This window comes from Callorhinus ursinus, unplaced genomic scaffold (assembly GCF_003265705.2).
Source record: "Callorhinus ursinus isolate GAN/ISIS: 27379988/994484 unplaced genomic scaffold, GSC_fseal_2.0 scaffold8, whole genome shotgun sequence".
NCBI classification, from domain to species: Eukaryota; Metazoa; Chordata; class Mammalia; order Carnivora; family Otariidae; genus Callorhinus; species Callorhinus ursinus.
This window is the reverse complement of record NW_027397070.1, coordinates 45,483,824-45,504,227: the sequence shown is the minus strand read 5'-3', so window position 1 is coordinate 45,504,227 and position 20,404 is coordinate 45,483,824. Positions and strand designations below refer to the sequence as shown.

General features: G+C 37.1%; 1 protein-coding gene across 21 annotated transcripts in view; it reads left to right on the top strand.

The window, feature by feature from the left end:
- NUMB (NUMB endocytic adaptor protein) overlaps positions 1-20,404 on the top strand; it is a 175,358-nt gene that overhangs the window by 79,048 nt on the left and 75,906 nt on the right. For 3 of the 21 annotated variants that reach the window (XM_073895494.1, XM_073895485.1, XM_073895497.1), the window contains one exon: positions 18,917-19,208. The exons of 14 other annotated variants lie outside the window; for them this stretch is intronic. The gene's annotated coding sequence lies outside the window, so the exon portion shown is untranslated. Of the gene's footprint in view, positions 1-14,299; positions 14,347-15,040; positions 15,180-18,916; positions 19,209-20,404 lie in introns of all 21 variants that reach the window. 4 more of the 21 variants (XM_073895488.1, XM_073895498.1, XM_073895489.1 and 1 more) reach the window with 3 other exon arrangements.

The window sequence follows — 20,404 nt, the reverse complement described above, 5'->3', positions numbered from 1 at the left end:
CACACCTTTCAAAAAACCCAGGATTTTTAATTTGGATCACAGAGCAAGACTCAACTCTGTGCTGAATTATAAGAGATGTACAGAATGATTTAGAAAGTGAAAAATAAAGGAAAAGGCAAAAATATGCAAGGCAAATGAAAACAGTAAGAAAGCATGGGTTGCTCTGTGAACATTCTTTCTGGGGGCTTTTTCTCCCCTTCCTGATCACAAATTTTAGCGAATAACCAATATTCCATATCACTGAGATTTTTTGAGATTCTTGGAAGACTGGTTTTACATTAATAACTGAATGGTCATTTTTCTTCCTTCTCCTCCCCCTTCTTTCCTTCTCCTCTTCCTCTTTTCCTTACACTTTAGTATCTCTGAACTAGGATCCATCTCTCATATTGGTATGCATCTTATTACTGGTGATATTTCACCATTAAGGAACAATTATTAATAATTAATTTTGGCAGCATTTTTTCCTTAGTGCAACATATCCTGCAATCTCTGGTATCTTAGTTTTGGTGAAATACACATTTTTACATACATATCATGACTCTTCATCCCACCCCATCCCCTGCTTGAAATGCCCCTCTTCCTTGTCTTTTTCCCACCCTAAGTTTATGTCACTCAAGGCCTTAAGGAGGCGCCTGCGTGGCTGTCGTTAAGCCTCTGCCTTCGGCTCAGGCCATGATCCCAGGGCCCTGGGAACAACCCCCACATCGGGCTCCCTGCTCCGTGGGGAGCCAGCGTCTACCTCTCCCTTGGCCTCTCTGCCACCCGACTCGTGTTCTCACTCACTCTGCTCTCTTTCAAATAAATAAGTAAAAAATCTTAGAGACCTTAAGGGTGGAGATAATCTTCAGTTTCTCATCCTGGTTGCTGTTGTTGCAGCACCTAGTTTAGTACCTTGTTGGACTTGGGGTTTTGTTTAATTAACAAGTGAAGTGTGTACATATAATGAATCGTAGCATGAGCTATGACATATGTATATTAGTGACCAATTTTCCTAGCTTGTTGGTAAGAGGAGATAAGTACCTACATTTTGGATAGAAAGAACAGAATCCAATGATTCCTACATTAAGCAAGTTAGAGAATTCATTGGATCAATGCTTAGTCATTTGGTGATGTTCAAGAGTTTAACCAATGAAACAAAAAAAAATTACAAAATACAAACACTGTGAAGGAAATAAAAAGAGTAGTACAATACAGAATAACAGAGAATGGCATTGAGAAAGAGGAAGAAAGAAGGACTTCATCAACGAGAAGACATTTAGGTTGAGGACTTGATTTATGAGTGAAAGACAGAAGTTGTTGAAGGGACTGAGAGAAAAGCATTTCAGACAGAGGGAAATAGCAGCCCCAAAGTGGGAAAGAGCTTTTAGTTAACTGAAAGGCTCATAGTTGGTGGAGAGTGTCACCTCAGGGTAAGAGAGGCAGGCAGGTATATTAAGCTGTACCTTAATATGCTAACGTTCACTCAGCATTTGTGGGGTTCTGGGCACTGTTACAAGCACTTTTTCTTAGGCAATGTGAATTATTCTGCCATACTGACTTCTCAAATGCTGAGAGTTTGGATTTAATTTGAAGATGCATTAGAAAGCCTTGGAACTATTATACAGTGCTATGATCCATTTACATTTTTAAAGATTACATTGGCTACTTTGTACACAGTTGATCAGAGGGAGGCATATACTAGTCAGGTAAGAGGCAAAGTTGTTTTGGACCTTGGTTCTGATGGTGGAGATAAAAAGCAGTGGACCGATTTAAGATAATTTTTAGTTATACTTGCTTTTTTAAATCACAACCTATGATCCGCAAGTCAGTCAGTGAGTTTTGAAATACGTGGATTTTAACAGATTTATCTTTTTGTTATATTTAACACACCTTTCAAAAAACCCAGGATTTTCAGTTTGGATCACAAAGCAAGACTCAACCCTACAAGTCTTATGTTAATGCCTTGGATAAGGGGAGAGGATTGTGAGGGAAAGGAAAGAGATCCCAGAGGGTTAAAGAATTGAAGAGTTGATGTGTGTAGATAATATGTGAAGTTATTTGTCAGTTAAAGGGGAGCAGAGCTGTTTTTAACCTTCTTATTTCTGTAATTTTTCCAGTGACATTTCTCTCTCTCTCTTTTAAATTCTTGGAACCAAATATATTTTTATTCTAGTCTGCCTCTCCAGATTCCAGCACCTTTTTCTCATCCCACACTTAACAGATGCTTAGAGGAGGGAAGTCAGTGTAAAAGTAGGATAGCATTCTCAGCAATTCTGCCCTTTTTCATCAGGATGTTCCTTGCTAAATCGGTCCTTGCTATATCAGAGGAAAACCATTTTGTTTTATAAGTAAATTAAGGTTTAATTCTTGAAGAAACACCATCTTAATGAAGTCAGTTATGTGTATTTGTATTGTGGGGTTGGGGTGATGTTATTATTATTTTTTTGTCGTATGTATTTTTATGTTAAGTCTTAACATGCCTTAAAAGGTAAAGGTGAGTATAGCTGAATCACAAATTCAGTTCTCCGATTGTTTTCTCAACTGAAGGACAAGAGATAACTAAAAGATAAAATTGGTTGTGTAACTAACTGAAAGACAAAGTTCTCAGAAGTAGCTTTTTAAAAAAATGTTTCTTAAATATTATAGATTCAATTTTTGAAGCCACCTTTGACTGTAGTTTTAAGTAGATAGGTTCTTTCCTCATTTTATGAAGCTCTAGTTTTTCCTTACTGTCTTTGAAGAGTGAATAAAGAAGCCACATATCAAAACCAAAGAAAGAATTTTGTGGACAAGATGAGTGGGAAGATTAGAATGAAGAAGGCAGAAACTGAAAATTAAAGTCAGATGGTAGATAAGGATCACGAAATACTGTTTTAATCCACGGTTCTTAAGTTTTGGGTAGTTACATTATCCTTTGAGATTCTGATGAAAGTGAAACAATCTGGCCCTGGAAAGTGCACAGACACATGCACATTCAGATTTGTACATAATCTTAGGGCATTGCTAAATCTAAAGAGCATGTACGATTCACAATGCCCTGGTCAAGAACACATGGTCTAAATGGTAATCAGGGCTGGAAGTATGTGGCTGGAGAGTTTCAGTATTCAAACTGTGACAGTGTTCCCTTCTCAAATACCAATCTTTAGGACAGCCAAGATTAATTTGTTGTTTTTAAACCTCTGGTGTGACAGCTGATTAAGCAAAACAGTTTTTAGTTTTAGCTATTGAAAAATTAGAATAATCTGCTTTTAAAATTTTTTCTTTGAAAATGCCATAGATGGCGGAGTTTTCTGAAATAAGGCAGTATTGTATTCAGGATACCCAAACATAAATAGCCTACTAAAAAAAGTTGAACTGGAATATAAACAAATTTCACATTCACCAATACCTATGTATATATAGGAACTAAATGAATGTTTCTTTTGGGAAATAGGTTTAAAAAACAAAACAAAACCATCCCTTTGTTCTTTCTACCTTTACACGAATCTGTAAATTATTATTATTATTTTTAAAGATTTTATTTATTTGAGAGAGAGAATGAGAGATAGAGAGCACGAGAGGGAAGAGGGTCAGAGGGAGAAGCAGACTCCCTGCTGAGCAGGGAGCCCGATGTGGGACTCGATCCCGGGATTCCAGGATCATGACCTGAGCCAAAGGCAGTCGCTTAACCAACTGAGCCACCCAGGCGCCCCTGTAAATTATTTTTTATCACAAAACTGAACTTTTAAAATGAATTTTATTAAACCTGTAAGTTTAGTATTGGGCATTTTTATTTTACTGTTGGTGATGAAGCTGTACTTTCTTGCTGTTAATTTGGCTCAGCTCTTAAGTGGAACACTGAGCCAGTGATGCAACTTAATAGGTTATAAATTGTTTCCTGGTAGGCAAATTATGCCAGTTAGACCAATATTTAATGTAATCCAGAATTCTTAGGATTCATAGATTGGATAGGAGATTGACTAGATGACCTACACTGAATCCTTTGGCCATGGAGTCTAGGATTCCTTACATATTTTTTTTTACTTACTTGATGAAATAAAAGGATTTTGGGGGTGCCTGGGTGGTTCTGTTGGTTAAGCATCTGCCTTGGGCTCAGGTCATGATCCTGGGCTCCCTACTCAGCGGGGAGTCTGCTTCTCCCTCTCCCTCTCCCCCTCCCCGCTGCTCATGCTCTCTCTCTCTCATTCACTCACTAGCTCGTGCTCTCTCTCTCTCAAATAAATAATCTTTTAAAAAATTTTTAAGAAGGATTTTTTCTTCATTCTAGGTGTCATTTATAACTTGAAAGCATGTTACACATCATAAATAGAAATCAAAGAAAGAAAATTTAAAAATGAAATACTTTATGCTTGTGGTACAATTTTCTACTTTAAGGTAATGGTGGTTTAATATGGTATTTTTAGCTTAAATTTTAGTGAGTGAACCAAAAAAATGTTTTTGGCAATGGACAGTGAGTCTATTTTTTTCTCATAACTTTCCCTGTAGAATTCTGGAATACAAATATGAGGAATAAAACAGAATTGTATATATTCACATTCAGCCATCTTTGTTCAGAGAATGGTAAAATAGTTAAAAGCAATTAAATTAAATTTAAATTTAGGTTCTCTTTGCTATACTACTCAGTGAGTTTCTTCTGTACAGCATTTTTGTGCCTCCCATAGTATGAGCATGCCATGTGGTTCTAGTGCTAGGTAGATGCTTTTCTCATGGCATAGCTCCTAAGGATAAGCCAGCTACTTCAACTGTGTTCAGTTGAAAATAGCAAACTGTTCCATACCAGAAAAAAATCCCTGGTTGTGTTGGATTTATTGCAACACATATACTTTATGGATGATATGAGGTATTCCCAAGATAATTTTGAATTTATGTGATCTCTGCTTTTAGTGCTATGTTTGGAATAACTCTGTGATATTAGAGTCTCCTGAAAAAAGAAGTTTAGCTAATCTAAGGAAATATATGAGTTTACTAATTTTTTTTCAGGTGTTCAAAATGGTACCCGTAGTTTTATATTTTAGTTTATATATTGTTACATTTGGAGCTAATTAATACTGTTGTAAAAATTAGAGTAATTTTTACCATTTTGGCTAACTTTGTTCTTTTGTTTGTTTTTCTTATAAGGAAACAATCTTAAATGTCAGGGTCAAATTTCCTATGTGTCTTTTATATCTCTTATGTATATCAAATTCGTGCTGTAGTTTTGGGTTGTTTTTTTCTTCATAGTAAACTTTTCTAAAGCATACTCCTGTCTTATCCACTCTTCCTTATAATTTATATATGAGAGGGGCCTAAAGTTAGAGGTGTACTTGTGACTATAGAACAAAGAAAAGCAAACAAATATAATTTAGGAGGGAAAAAACTCTAGAAAGAAAACGTTCCCATTTCTCTAAGAGTTCTAACTCTAAAGGCCATTCAAAAGCCTCTGGGGCATTCCAGATTTGGCTGGGCAGACTAAATATCAATGACTTTATTCTTTTTAATAAAAGTGAGACAACTTTTATAACTACATGTGATTTTTCTTTTTTTTTTTTAAGATTTATTTATTTGAAAGGGAGCGAGAGAGTACAAGTGGGAATGGCAAAGGGAGAGAGAATCTGAAGCAGATTCCATGCTGAGTGGAGTCCCAGTGTGGGGCTCGATTTCACAACTCTCAGATCATGATCTGAGCTGAAACCAAGAGTCCGTCGCTTAACCAACTTCACCACCCAGGCATCCCAGTGATTTATTTTCTTAATCTTTGTTAGATGTCTCTTAATTATGTGTGTGTATGTATTTATATTTCTACATTTCCCACCTCTATCCTCAGTTTCAGAAGGGATTTTACATGACTTGCTTTCCACCTAATTAAAATTATAAAATAGTTGATACATCCAAAAGAATATAATGTAGGGTATAGAGCATAATGAAATGAAAACTTGTGCATCTACTACTGAGTTTAAGAATTAGAACATTACTTAACATTTGCATTATAGGGATCCCAGAAGGAAAAGAGAGAGAAAGGGGGACAGGAAATTTATTTGAAGAAATAATAGCCGATGGCTCCCCAAATCTGGGAAAGGAAACAGAAATCCAGATCCAGGAGGTACAGAGAGCCCCCAACAAAATCAACACAAGGAGGTCCACATCAAGACATATAGTAATTAAAATGGCAAAAAGTAGTGATAAGGAGAGCATTTTAAAAAGCAGGACGAGAAAACAGCCATGTACAAGGGAAACCCTATAAGGCTGTAAGCTGATTTTTCATCAGAAACTTTTCAGACCAGAAGAGAGTGGCATGATACATTCAAAGTGCTAAAAGAAAAAAACAGCCAGTAGAACAGAATAGAGAACTTAGAAATGGACCCTCAACTCTATGGTCAACTAATCTTCAACAAAGCAGGAAATAATACCCAATGGAAAAAGGACAGTCTCTTCAACAAATCGGGCTGGGAAAATTGGACAGCCACATGTAGAAGAATGAAACTGGACCATTTTCTTATACCATACACAAAGATAAACTCAAAATGGATGAAAGACCTAAATGTGAGACAAGAATCCGTCAAAATCCTAGAGAACATAGACAGCAACCTCTTCAGCCTCAGCTGCAGCAACTTCTTGCTACACATGTCTCCAAAGGTAAGGGAAAAAAACAAAATGAACTATTGGGACTTCATCAAGCTAAAAAGCTTCTGCACAGCAAAGGAAACAATCAACAAAACTAAAAGCCAACCTACTGAATGGGAGAAGATATTTGCAAATGACATCAGATAAAGGGCTAGTATCCGGGGCACTTGTGTGGCTCTGTTGGTTGAGCATCTGCCTTTGGCTGAGGTTGTGATGCCAGGGTCCTGGGATTGAGCCCTGCGTCAGGCTCCCTGCTCATGGAGGGCCTGCTTCTTCCTCTCCTCCCCACTCATGCTCTCTCCGTCTTGCTCTCTCTCAATAAATAAATAAATAATCTTAAAAAAAGGGGCTTGTTATCCAAGATGTATAAAGAACTTACCAAACTCAACACCCAAAAAACAAATAATCCAGTCAAGAAATGGGAAGAAGACTTGAACAGACATTTCTCCAAAGAAGACATACAAATGGCCAACAGACACATGAAAAAATGCTCAACATCACTTGGCATCAGGGAAATACAAATCAAACTGTAAGGAGACACCACCTCACATCAGTCGGAATGGCTAAAACTAACAAGTCAGGAAACAACAAATGTCAGTGCGGATGTGGAGAAAGGTGAACCCTTTTATGCTGTTTGTGGGAATGCAAACTGATTCAGCTACTCTGGAAAACAGTATGGAGGTTCCTCAAGCAGTTAAAAATAGAGCTACCCTCTGACCTAGCAGTTGCACTACTAGGTATTTACCCCAAAGATACAAATGTAATGATCCAAAGGGGCACATGCACCCCAATGTTTATAGCAGCAATGTCGACAATAGCCAGCAATGGAAAGAGCCCATATGTCCATCGACAGATGAATGGATAAAGAAGATGTGGTGTATGTACATATGTACAAGAATACTTACCATTTACATCGACGTGGATGGCACTGCTGGAGGGTATTATGCTGAGCAAAACAAGTCAATCAGAGAAAGACAATTATATGTTTTCACTTATATGTGGAATATAAGAAACATTGCAGAGGATCATAGGGGAAAGGAGGGAAAACTGAATGGGAAGTCATCAGGGAGGGAGACAAACCATCAGAGACTCTTAACTATAGGAAACAAACTGAGGGTTGCTGGAGTGGAGGTGGGTGGCAGAATGGGGTAATTGGGTGATGGGCATTAAGGAGGGCACATGATGTGATGAACACTGGGTGTTATACACAACTGATGAATAATTGAAGTCTACGTCTGAAACTAATGATTTACTATATATTGGCTAGTTGAATTTAAATTAAAAAAGAGAAAAAAAACCCAGCCAAGAATACTCTTTCTAGCAAGGCTGTCATTCAGAACAGAAAGAGAGCTTCCCAAAAGTTAAAGGAATCCATGATCACTAAACCAGCCCTACGAGAAATATTAAATGGGGATGTGAGGGCGATCTGGCTGCAACATCTTTCACCCAACTGATCACCAGGGTTGATTTGGCTGATCTGGCTGGCTAAGCGGGTGTCCCCTTCCTCCCTCACCACTCCATGTGTGTCCCTCCCAAAGCTGAGTGCTCAGTTGAAGAGGACGACCCAAGGGTATACAAGTAGCTGCACCCCCCCCACTAGAACCTCCAAACAAGCTCTCAATAAATATTAAATGGGAGTCTTTGAGTGGAAAGGAAATACCATAAGGAGGAGTAAGAAAGTAGGAAGCACCAAAGCAGTGAAATTAAGTGTATTTATAAAAGTCAGTCAAGGGATTCACCATATACCTAAAACATGGTGGGGGGTGGGTAGTAAAGAATGGATTTAAACTTAAGTGACCATAAACTTAATATAGACTGCTATGTGCCTAAGAGGTTACATACAAACCTAATGGTAACAAATCAAAAACCACTAGTAAATATACAAAAAATAAAGAGAAAGGAATCCAAGTATATGGCTAAAGAAAGCCAGCAAATCATAAGAGAGCAAGAGAAGAAAGGAACAGAGAAGAACTACAAAAGCAGCCATAAAATAAGTAAAAAATGGCATAAATACATACCTATCAATAATTACTTTGAATGTAAATGGACTAAACACTCAAAAGACATAGATAGGGTGACAGAATGCATAAAAAAACAAGACCCATTTATATGCTGCCTATAGGAGACTCATTTCAGACCTGAAGACACATGCAAATTGAAAGGGAAGGGATAGGAAAGCATTTATCATGAAAATGGAAGTGAAAAGAAAGCCAAGATAGCAATACTTATGTTGGACAAAATAGACTTTAAAACAAAGAATATAACAAGAGGGGTGCATGGGTGGCTCAGTTGGTAAAGCATCTGCCTTCGGCTCAGGTCATGATCTCCAGGTCCTGGGATTGAGCCTCGCATCAGGCTCTCTGCTCAGTGGGGAGCCTACTTCTCTCTCCCTCTCTCCCTCTGCCCCTCCCCACTGCTCATTCTCTGTCTCTCAAATAAAAAAACCAAATCTTACAAAAAAGAATATAGCAAGAGACAGGGAAGGACACTACATAATCATAAAGGGAATAATCCGACAAGAAGATATAACAATTTTAAGTATTTATGAGAGCACTCAAATACATAAAGCAGCTAATAACAAATATAAAGGAAGTAATCAGTAGTAATACAATAATAGTAGGGGACTTTAACACCCCACTTACATCAATGGATAGATCATCCAAACAGAAAATCAATAAGAAAACCGTGGCTTTGAATGACACATTGGACCAGATGGAACTGACAGATATATTCAGAACATTCTATCCTTAAAGAACAGAAAACACATTCTTTTGAAGTGTACACATGGAACATTCTCCAGAATATATCACATATTAGGCCACAAAACAAGTCTCAACAAATTAAAAAAGCTGAAGTCATACCATGTGTCTTTTCTGACCACAGTGCTATGAAACTAGAAATCAACCAAAAAAAAAAAAAGGAAAAAATACAGATACATGGAGGTTAAATAACATGCTACTAAACACCGAATGAGTCAACCAAGAAGTCAAGGAGGAAATAAAAAAATACATGGAGACAAATGAAAACAAAAACACGATGATCCAAAATCTTTGCGATGCAGCAAAAGCTGTTTTAAGAGGGACGTTTATAGCAATATGGACCTACCTCAAGAAGCAAGAAAAATCTCAAACAACCTAACCTTATACCTTAAAGAGCTAGAAAAAGAACAAATGAAACTCAAAACCAGCAGAAGGAAGGAAATAGTAAAAATTAAAGCAGAAATGAATGAAATAGAAACTAAAAAAACAACAGATCAATGAAACCAGGAGCTGGTTCTTCAAAAAGATCAACAAAATTGATAAACCTTCAGCCAGACTCATCAAAAAAAAAGGCAGGGGGGGGGCTTAAAATCAGAAATGAAAGAGGAGAAATAACAAGAACACAGAAATACAAAGGACTATAAGAGAATATTATAAAAAATGATATGCAAACAAATTGGACAACCTAGAAGAGATGGATAAATTCCTGATACATATAACCTCCCAATACTGAAGCAGGAAGAAACAGAAAGTTTGAACAGACCAATTACCAGCAGTGAAATTGAATCAGTAATAAACCACTCCCAAGAAAAAAAAGTCCAGGACCAGACAACTTCTTGGGTGAATTCTACCAAACAGTTAAAGAGGAATTAATACCTATTCTTCTCAAACTATTCCACAATGCAGAAGAGGAGGGAAAGCTTCCAAATTCATTCTGTGAAGCCAGCATTACTCTGATACCAAAACCAGATAAAGACACTGCAAAAAGAACTACAGTATTTCTTATGAACATAGACGCAATAATCCTCAACAAAATATTAGCAAATCCAACTGAATACAACAATACATGAAAAAATCATTCACCACGATCAAGTTGGATTTATTCCTAGGATGCAGGGGTCCTTCAATATTCGCAAATCAATCAACATGATACATCAACAAGAGAAAGGATAAAAAAAATGATCATTTCAATAGATGCAGAAAAAGCACTTGACAAAGCACAACATCCGTTCATGATAAAAACCCTCAACAAAGCAGGTTTAGGGGGAACATACCTCAGCATATAAGAGGCCATATATGGAAAAACCCAGAGCTAGCATCATACTCAATGGTGGAAAACTGAGAGCTTTTCCCTTAAGATCAGGAACAAGACAAGGATGTCCACTCTCACCACTTTTATTCAACATAGTATTGGAAGTCCTAGCCACAACGAGACAAGAAGAAATAAAAGGCATCCAAATTGGTAAGGAAGAAGTAAGACTTTCACTCTTTGCAGATGACATGATTCTGCATATAGAAAACCATAAAGATTCCACCAAAAAACTACTGGAACTGATAAACGAATTCAGTAAGGCCATGGGATACAAAATCAATATACAGAAATCCTTTACATTTCTATACACTAATAATGAAGCAGCAGAAAGAGAAATTAAGAAAACAGTCCCATTTAGAATTACACCAAAAATGATAAAATACCTAGGAATAAACTTAACCGAGGAGATGAAAGACCAGTACTTTGAAAACTTTAAATACACTGATGAAAGAAATTGAAGATGACACAATGCAACGGAAAGGTATTCCATGCTCACGGATTACAAGAAATATTGTTAAAATGGCCACACTACCCAAAGCAACCTACAGATTTGATGCAATCCCTATCAAAATACCAACAGCATTTTTCACAGAACTAGAACAGATAATCCTAAAATTTGTATGGAACCACAGAAGAACCTGAATAGCCAAAGCAATCTTGAAGAAGAAGAACAAAACTGAAAGTATGAGAAACCTAGATTTCAAGATATGCTACAAAGCTGTAGTAATCAAAATGGTATTGTCTGACACAAAAATAGACACATAGATCAGTGGAACAGAATAGAAAACCCATGAGGAACCTGGGTGGCTCAGTCAGTTGAGTGTCTGACTCTTGATATTGGCTCAGGTCATGATCTCGGGGTCCTGGGATTGAGCCCCATGTCAGGCTCCACGCTTAGCAGAGAGTCTGCTTGAGGATTCTCTCCTCCCTCTGCCCCTCCTCCCGCTTGTGCACATACACACGCTCTCACACTCTCTCTTTCTCAAATAAATAAATCTTTGAAAAAAAAACTTATATACAACTTAACACCCCAAAAAACAAATAATCCAATTAAGAAATGGGCAGAAGACATGAACAGACATTTCTCCAATGAAAATACACAGATAGCCAACAGACACATGAAAGGATGATCAACGTCACTCATCATGAGAAAAATGCAAATCAAAATCATGTATGAGACATCACCTCACACCTGTCAGACTGGCTAAAATCAACAACACAAGGAACAACAGGTGTTGCAGTGTTGGTAGGAATGCAACTGATGCAGCCACTCTGGAAAACAGTATGGAGGTTCCTCAGAAAGTTAAAAAATAGAATTACCCTGTGATCCAGCAATTGGACTACTAGGTATTTACTACCCAAAGAATACAAAAATACTAATTCAGAGGGATACATGCAGCCCTATCTTCATTGCAGCATTATCTACAGTATTCAAATTATGGAAGCAGCCCAAGTGTCCATCGACAGGTGAATGGATAAAGAAGGTGTAGTGTTTTATACAATGGAATATTACTCAGCTAGGAAAACAAATGGAATCTTGCCATTTGCAACAATGTGGATGGATCTAGAGGGTATAATGCTAAGTGAAATAATTCCATCAGAGAAAGACAAATACCATATGATCTCACTGGTGGGAAAAAAAAAAGAAAAAAACAAAAGAAATGAACATATTAAAAGGGAGACAAAAACAAAAATAATAGACTTAACTATAGAGATCAAGTTGATGGTTACCAGAGGGAAGGTAGGTGGGGGGATGGGTGAAATAGGAGAAGGGAAATAAGAGTATACTTAGCATGATAATCGCTAAGTAATGTATAGAGTTGTCGAATCACTAATTGTATACCAGAAACTCATATAAGACTGTATGTTAACTATACTGCAGTTAAAAAAAAAAAAAGAATTAGAACATTATTGAAACTTTGAAGTCCCCATGTGAACGTTTCCCAATTATGTCCCTCTTTCTTTTTCCTCAGTAACACTGCTCTTAATTATATTTGTATTTTCTTTATAGTTTTGGTAATTATGTATGTATCCCTAGATGTTTAGTTTTGCGTATTTTTTTTTTAAGATTCTATTTGTTTATTTGACAGAGAGAGACACAGCGAGAGAGGGAACACAAGCAGGGAGAGTGGGAGAGGGAGAAGCAGGCTCCCCGCGGAGCAGGGAGCCCGATGCGGGGCTCAATCCAGGACCCTGGGATCATTCCCTGAGCCGAAGGCAGACGCTTAAAGACTGAGCCACCCAGGTGCCCCTAATTTTGTGTATTTTTGAGAGGCAGTGTAATGTCAGGGGTCTAAGAGCACAGATTCTCATGACAGGTAGTTATGCCATCATGTGATTAGGGCATATTACTTCTCCATGCCTGTTTCTTCATGTATGGGTAAATAGAATTTACCTGGGGCACCTGGGTGGCTCAGTTGGTTGAGTGTCCAACTCTTGGTTTTGGCTCGGGTCATGATCTCAAGAGTTATGGGATCCAACCCCATGTCGGGCTCTGTGCTCAGCACGGAGTCTGTTTGTCCTCAACCTCTCCCTCTGCGTCTCCCGTCTTTCTCTCTCTCTCTCTCAAATAAAGAAATAAATAAAATTTGAAAAAAATAGAATTTACCTGATAGGGCTGTTATAAGGATTAAATGAGTCATTATATGCAGAGTGCACAGTGTACAGTGCCTATTACACAGGCAGTATTATTTGGGTGTTTGTTGTTAATGTCTATATAAAGGAGTCATTACATCCTTCTTGAACATTGTGAGATTCATCCATGTTATATTCTGTAAATCATTCATTTTTACTTTTCTCTTGATTAATTTATTATTTTTTAAAACATTTTATTTATTTATTTGACAGAGAGAGAGAGAGAGAGAGCACAAGCAGGGGGAGGGCAGAGGGAGAGGGGAAGCAGACTCCCTGCTGAGCAGGGAGCCCAACTCAGGGCTCAGTCCCAGGACCCTGGGATCATGACCTGAGCCGAAGGCAGACACTTAACTGACTGAGCCACCCAGGTGCCCCTGAGATTTATTTTTCATTGAGGTATCATTTTTACTTCTGGGTAGTATTCCAGTGTGTGAATATTCTGTATTTCTTCTGTGAATGGATAATTAGATTCTAGTGTTATTCTTTTACTGTTACTAACCACAAACAATGCTACACAGACATTATGTTGTACACCTTTCTGTGCACATGTGTAAGAGTTTCTCAGGGATATATACCTAGAAGTGGAATTGCTGAGTTGTAAGGGTATGTGTGTCTTCAACTTTCCTACACAATGCCAAATTACTTTTCAAAATGGTTGCACCAGTATATGCTCCTATTAAGGGAATTAAGAATGAATGCCTGTTGTCCTATATCTTATTGTTTGATTCTTTAATATTTGCTAAACTGATAGAGGTAAAATGACATAGGGTGTTTTGATTGGCATGTTCCTGATTACTACTGAGATTGAGCATTTTCTTCATGTATTCATTGGTCATTTCTCTAACTTTGTAAAATACTTATAGTATATTTTGCTCATTTTCCATTGAAACGCTATTTTAAACTGATAATTTGATTTGCTTATTGTTTTTTAGAAGTCTTTAAATGTTAGGATACTAATATTTTGTTTATATATGGTATATATTTTCCTAATTTGTGACATGTCTTTCATTTCCAGATGATCTTTTGCAAACATTTACAGATTAGAGGAAATTCTTTTGTTAGGTTAGTGTCTTGTTTGGGGTGTATGTATAAAATAGTTTCCAGAATCCTTAACCCATACTTTAAGAAAGTGAGGCTTTTGCAGACTTACTGTGTAGTTCATTCCAGTGTAAATAACCACTATAGAAAAACTCTTGCATTGTTTTAGAATTAGTGGTCAATAGCTCTTACTAAAACTTTTTTATATTAAAATAATCCAACTTTATAACCATAAAGGTAACTACATATGCCATATTGATAAGTCATTGTTAGAAATTATACCTTTTGTGCCATTAATTCTTGGTCTTTTTAGTTTTATTATGTTTTTCCAATAGATAAGACCATTTCCAGCTTGTGGCTCACCATGTGAAACAATTATTGTTCTTTTTTCTATATTAGAGAATTTTGTTTTAAGACATAATAGTGGTATATCTTATGTGACTGAACTGGCCATAGATGATTCTTTTGGGAATTTTAACCTCCTTCATTGTTGAGTATAACAAGTCAGATGAACCTTTGCTTACCAGTTAAGTTTTTCTTACAGAGAATCAATTTAGAAAGCTTTCCTTTATTTGGAGTTTTATTTTGCCATTTTTTATTTGTGGTGTCTTATAGGGAGCATTTAGGAGCTGATCCTATAATTAATTTGTCTGTTCCCTTTAATGCAGGCTTCCCGTGGTTAGGGATAGTTACTACTTCTTTCTTTTTTTTTTTCAAGTGGGCTCCATGCCCAGTGGGGCCAACATGGGGCTTGAACTCACAACCTTAAGATCAAGACCTGAGGTGAGATCAAGAGTTGGATGCTTAACCAACTGAGCCACCCAGGTGCCCCAGGGACAGTTATCTCTTAACAGTCTGTAAGTTTGCACATGAAACTCCTACTGTAGTACCATTCACACAGTGGATACCTGATAATTTATTATCTCTTCTTGTTCTTTGATCTTTTCTATGTAGAGCAAATTACTGTATGTGCATGTAATCCTTCATATACTTTATAGTTAGGCAGTGTTAAAGAAATTTGTTTATTTTGTCAAGCATGAGGTTAATTACCATGAAAAGTATGACAGTTCAGCTGATTTTTTGATCATTGTAGATAAGACTTCCTATTTGAAACAGTTGAGCTGTCACTTTGTTTTAGAATACTGTCTTTAATTTCAGCATTAATAGTGGAATCTCATACACCTCTCTCCCATTGAAATTGTCTCAATGTGATTTCAACAGATTGTATCAGTGAATAGTGCATTTTCTAAAGCTGTTACGGAAATAAGATTCAGGAGCACTTCTACTATTAACCATTTGGATCCAGTTCACCATCATCTACAGGATTATTTAATAGTAGCCTCCTAATTGTCTCCCTACCTTCATTCTTGTTCTCATCAGTCCATTCTTATTTTTTGTTTTTTAAGTGAACAGTTCAGTGGTATTTAGCACATTCACAATGTTGTACAACCACCACCTCTATCTAGTTCCAAAACACTTTTTATTCACATATAATTAGCATATAGTGTTAGATTAGTTTCAGGTACAATATACTGACTCAGCAATTCCATACAGTACTCATTGCTCATTCTGATAAGTGTGCTCCTTTAAAAAAAAAAAAAGATTTATTTATATATTTTAGAGAGAGAGAGAGAAAGGGAGAGGGAGAGAATCCCAGGCAAACTCCCCACTGAGCTCGGAGTCCAAGGGCAGGGCTCAATCCCATCACCCCGAGACCGTGACCTGAGCTGAATCCAAGAGTTGGACGTTCAACCGACTAAGGCACCCCATGATAAGTGTACTCTTAATTCCTTTATGTTTCACCCATCCCCCCACCATCTCCCCTCTGGCAGCCACCGGTTTGTTCTCTATATTTAGAGTCTGGGTTTTTTTGTTTGTCATCTTTTTTCTTTGTTCATTTGTTTCTTAATTTCCACATATGAGTGAGATCATATGATATTTGTGTTTCTCTGACTGACTTACTTCACTTAGCTTTATATCCTGTAGGGTCCATGTTGTTGCAAATGGTAAGATCTCATTCTTTTTTATGACTGAGTAGTATTCCATTGTATAAATATACCACATCTTTATCCGTTCATCTATTCATGGACACTTGGGTTGCTTCCCTATCTTGGCTATGGTAAACAGTGCAATAAACATAAAGGTGTATATATCTTTTTTGAATTTGTGTTTTCGTTTTCTTTGGGTAAATACCCAGTAGTGGAATTACTAGATCATATGGTAATTCTGTTTTTAACTTTTTAAGGAAACTCCATACTCTTTTTCCACAATGGCTGTACCAGTTTACCTGAAAGACTCACTTGAGACCTAAAGACACATGCAGATTGAAAGTGAAGGGGTGAAAAAACATTTACAATGCAAATGGAAGTGCAGAAAAAGCTCGGGTAGCAATACTTATATAAGCAAAATAGAATTTAAAACAAAGAATATAACAAGAGACAAAGAAGGACACCGTGTAATCAGAAATGGGACAATCCAACAAGAGGATATAACAATTGTAAACATTTATACACCCAACATGGGGTGTAATCAGAAATGGAACAATCCAACAAGAGGATATAACAATTGTAAACATTTATACACCCAACATGGGAGTACCTAAATACAAAAAGCAACTATTAACAGATATACAGGAAGAAATCAACAGTAATACAATAATAGTAGGGGAATTTAACATCCCACTTAAATCTATGAGTAGATCATCCAGATTGAAAATCAGCAAGGAAACTAGTGGCTTTTTTTGGTTCTTTTTATTTTTTAAAGACTTTATTTTTTTAAGTAATTTCTACACCCAATGTGAGGCTCAAACCTAAAATGCTGAGATCGAATGACATGCTCTACTGACTGAGCCAGCCAGGTGCCCAGTGGCTTTAATGACACATTGGACTAGATGGATCTAACAGATATATTCACAACATACCATGCAAAAGCAGCAGAATACACATTCTTTTTAAGTGCACCTCGAACATTCTCTAGAGCAGATCATGTTAGGCCCTAAAACAAATCTCAACAAATTCACAAAAACTGAAATCCTATCGTGCATCTTTTCTGACCAGAATGGTTTGAAACTAGAAATCAATCACAAGAAAAAAAATCTGGAAAGAACACAATAAGTGAAGTCCAAATAACATGCTGTAAACAATGGAATGGTTCAACCACGAAATCAAAAAGGAAATCTTCAGTCCATCCTTAACCCAGTAGCCAAACGCAAAACTAAGTTCTATATAGAACCTTCCAGTGGCTTCCCATTCCTCTCAGAGGAAAAAATCAAAGTGTTTGGCCTACAAGACCCTATCTGACTTTGCCCTATGTAACCCACCTGGTTTCATCTCTCCTAGTTTATTGTTTCATTTTGCACTGAATGCACTGACCTCCTTTCTGTTTGTCAGGTACTCTAGGCAAGCCACCCCCTCAGGAGATTGCCCTGATTTTCTTTTTCTGGAATTCTCATCCTGCTCGCATGGCTTACTTTTTTACCTCCTTCAATTCTTTGCTTAAATGTTACTTTCTTAACTTAAAATTTTATCCCTGCCTCCAGCACTTCTAATCCCCCTCTTAACCCTGTTCATCTTTTTCTGCATAGCTTTACCATCTTCTAACATACAAATCAGTGGTGTGCTAGTAAGTGTTTCACTACTAGTTCTCTGAGTGTAGTTATGATGGTTGATATTTCTGTTTATGCTAATGAGTAAGGTGAAAGTGAAACAACGAAGATGTGCACCAACATTTCACTGATAAGTCAATGGCATGAGAAACTTCTTTGCTCAACTGGGTAATAGTTTTGAAATACCAGAAGAATATGTTCTCAATTTTTTTGTGCTATTCATAATGTAATGGTTATAGATACCACACACTTTTGAGTTTAGTCAGCATTTTCTCCATCAGTTTCTTAGATCTAGATAGTCACAAAACGTTCAAGCTAAGACTGTAGTTTTTGCTAAGTTCCATGATATAAATACTGTCACCACGGCCTATTTCAAGTCACCAACATGAAGTCAGTGAACATGATGTTGTGGACAGATGTACAGTGGCCCAGCATTACATAGCTCTTCCACCATACAGATACAAAATCATAAATAATTTCAGCAGCATAGATAATAAAACATAGTAAAATGATTAGGAAGTGATGAGTTTTTAGTATTTATTGCCTTTGTTTTAAAATAACTTATTTAATTATACATTTTTATTTTTCCTTTTTTATTTTATATTTCCTTTTATTTTTCCTTTTAATTTTTAGTAAAGGCTGTGTTTAACACCTGGTTTGCAAACTTGCAAAGAATGAAATAATAATGCAATGAATAAATGAGAATTTATCATTTGAACTTACCACTCAGCACACACCACTGTAAATAATTTGCCTTTTTATTTTCTGTCTATCTCCTTCATAGAGGCAGGGTTTTTGTTCTGTATTTTATAGTTTATTGCTGCATGGCATGGTAGGTAGTCAATAAATACTTATTGAATACATTTTAATGAAAATATTTGAGGGTTTTTGTATATAAATTAAAATTTACATAAACAAATGCCTGTACTAGGTGCTGAGTGAAAAAAATCTTGTCTTTAAAGAAATGTGAAACCTTTTTTCTCTTTTCAGATATGAAGTTTTGATTATAACTATTGCATTCTCCTCACTGTTCCTACCTGGGACCAGGCAGGAGCACGTGAAGGCAGGGCAACCCTCTGGGACCCTAAAGGGAGCCAACAACTGTGCCTGAGAGAGATGGGACTTTTGGAATCTCTTGTACTGTTGCTGACCAATCATAATCTTCACTGGCCTTAGTACTCTGTTAAACCAGGTGTTAACCTATTAGTTGTTGAGTTGTGGAAGGTCGAGCGGTGGATGCCAGGAGAGGAGCTCAGCACAGTGACTGTTTACCATCTAGAATGTAAGCATTGCAAAAATATAATCACTGGTGTGGCTGTATTAGTACATACTGGCCAATTATGTGATGTGTGCACCTTTGTTTATCATGTTTGAGTATTCTGGGTTTAATTCTAATTACTGCATCCTAACTCCTATTAGGAAAGAAGAGGAAAATAAAGAGATCACCACAGGAAACGTTTTCACCTACCATGATTGCCTGTGGTTGCCCTGACTTCCCCCCTGAGCATACATCTCTGCTTCGAAGCCCTATCAACAAGCCCCTCAAATTCAACAGTTCAGTTCGCTGAGGCCTAAAACTTAGGAGTCATGTTTGTATCTCTTTTTCTTCCCCATCTTCCGTAGTCAGTCACCAATTCCTGCTGTTGACTTTTCCCACAAAGAGAATCCTGTTGATTCAGCAAAGCTGAGGTTATTAAACTTACAACAGCAAGGGAAAGCACCACTTTGACAGAGTCTTGGTAGTTAGGGGAAGTTAGGAAAGGGTATTTCTAGGGTTTTAAGATTGGGATTTACATGGTGTAAGGCACATCCTTCAAGATGGGGAACCGGTTGGGGTGGGCAAAGTTTGTGACATGGTATTTGGAATTAGTGGACATAATAAGAAAAGGCTCTTGAAGTAATTTGTTATCCTGTCAGGAGAGCTTTTTCCCTGATGTACACACTGTTTGCCCAGATAAGTTAGTTTGTAAGAATTTCCTGAAGCAAACAGTAAAGCTAATTACTGGTTTAGTCTTATCCTGGGCAAAAAAAATTTCCTGAGGCACAGTTATATCATGTTGACTCAATTCTCTCTGCTACTCTTACTTTTAAACTTGTCTTTACTCCCCTTTTTTCTACCTACACCACTGCCCTAGTTCAAGCTCCTGTCATAACTTGCCTAGACTATTTAAAATGCCTTCTAACTCATCTATAGTCTTTTGCCCTCAGATTTGTTTTCCATACTGCCACCAGAGTAAGGTAACTGTCTTGCAACTCTGACACTGATGTGTGTAAAACCTTTTAGTGGCTTCTGGTTTTCTAAGGATAAAATCAGCACCTGATCCTTGTCTGTACTCTTTTTGCATTGCTGTCCAGCATTTAATTTCCTGCATCTACACATTTGTTGATGCTGTTGCCTCCACCTGGAATATCTTTTCCCTCCTACTATATGTGGCTTCCTTTAAAAGTTAAGTCGGGCGATATCTCCTATAGGAAATG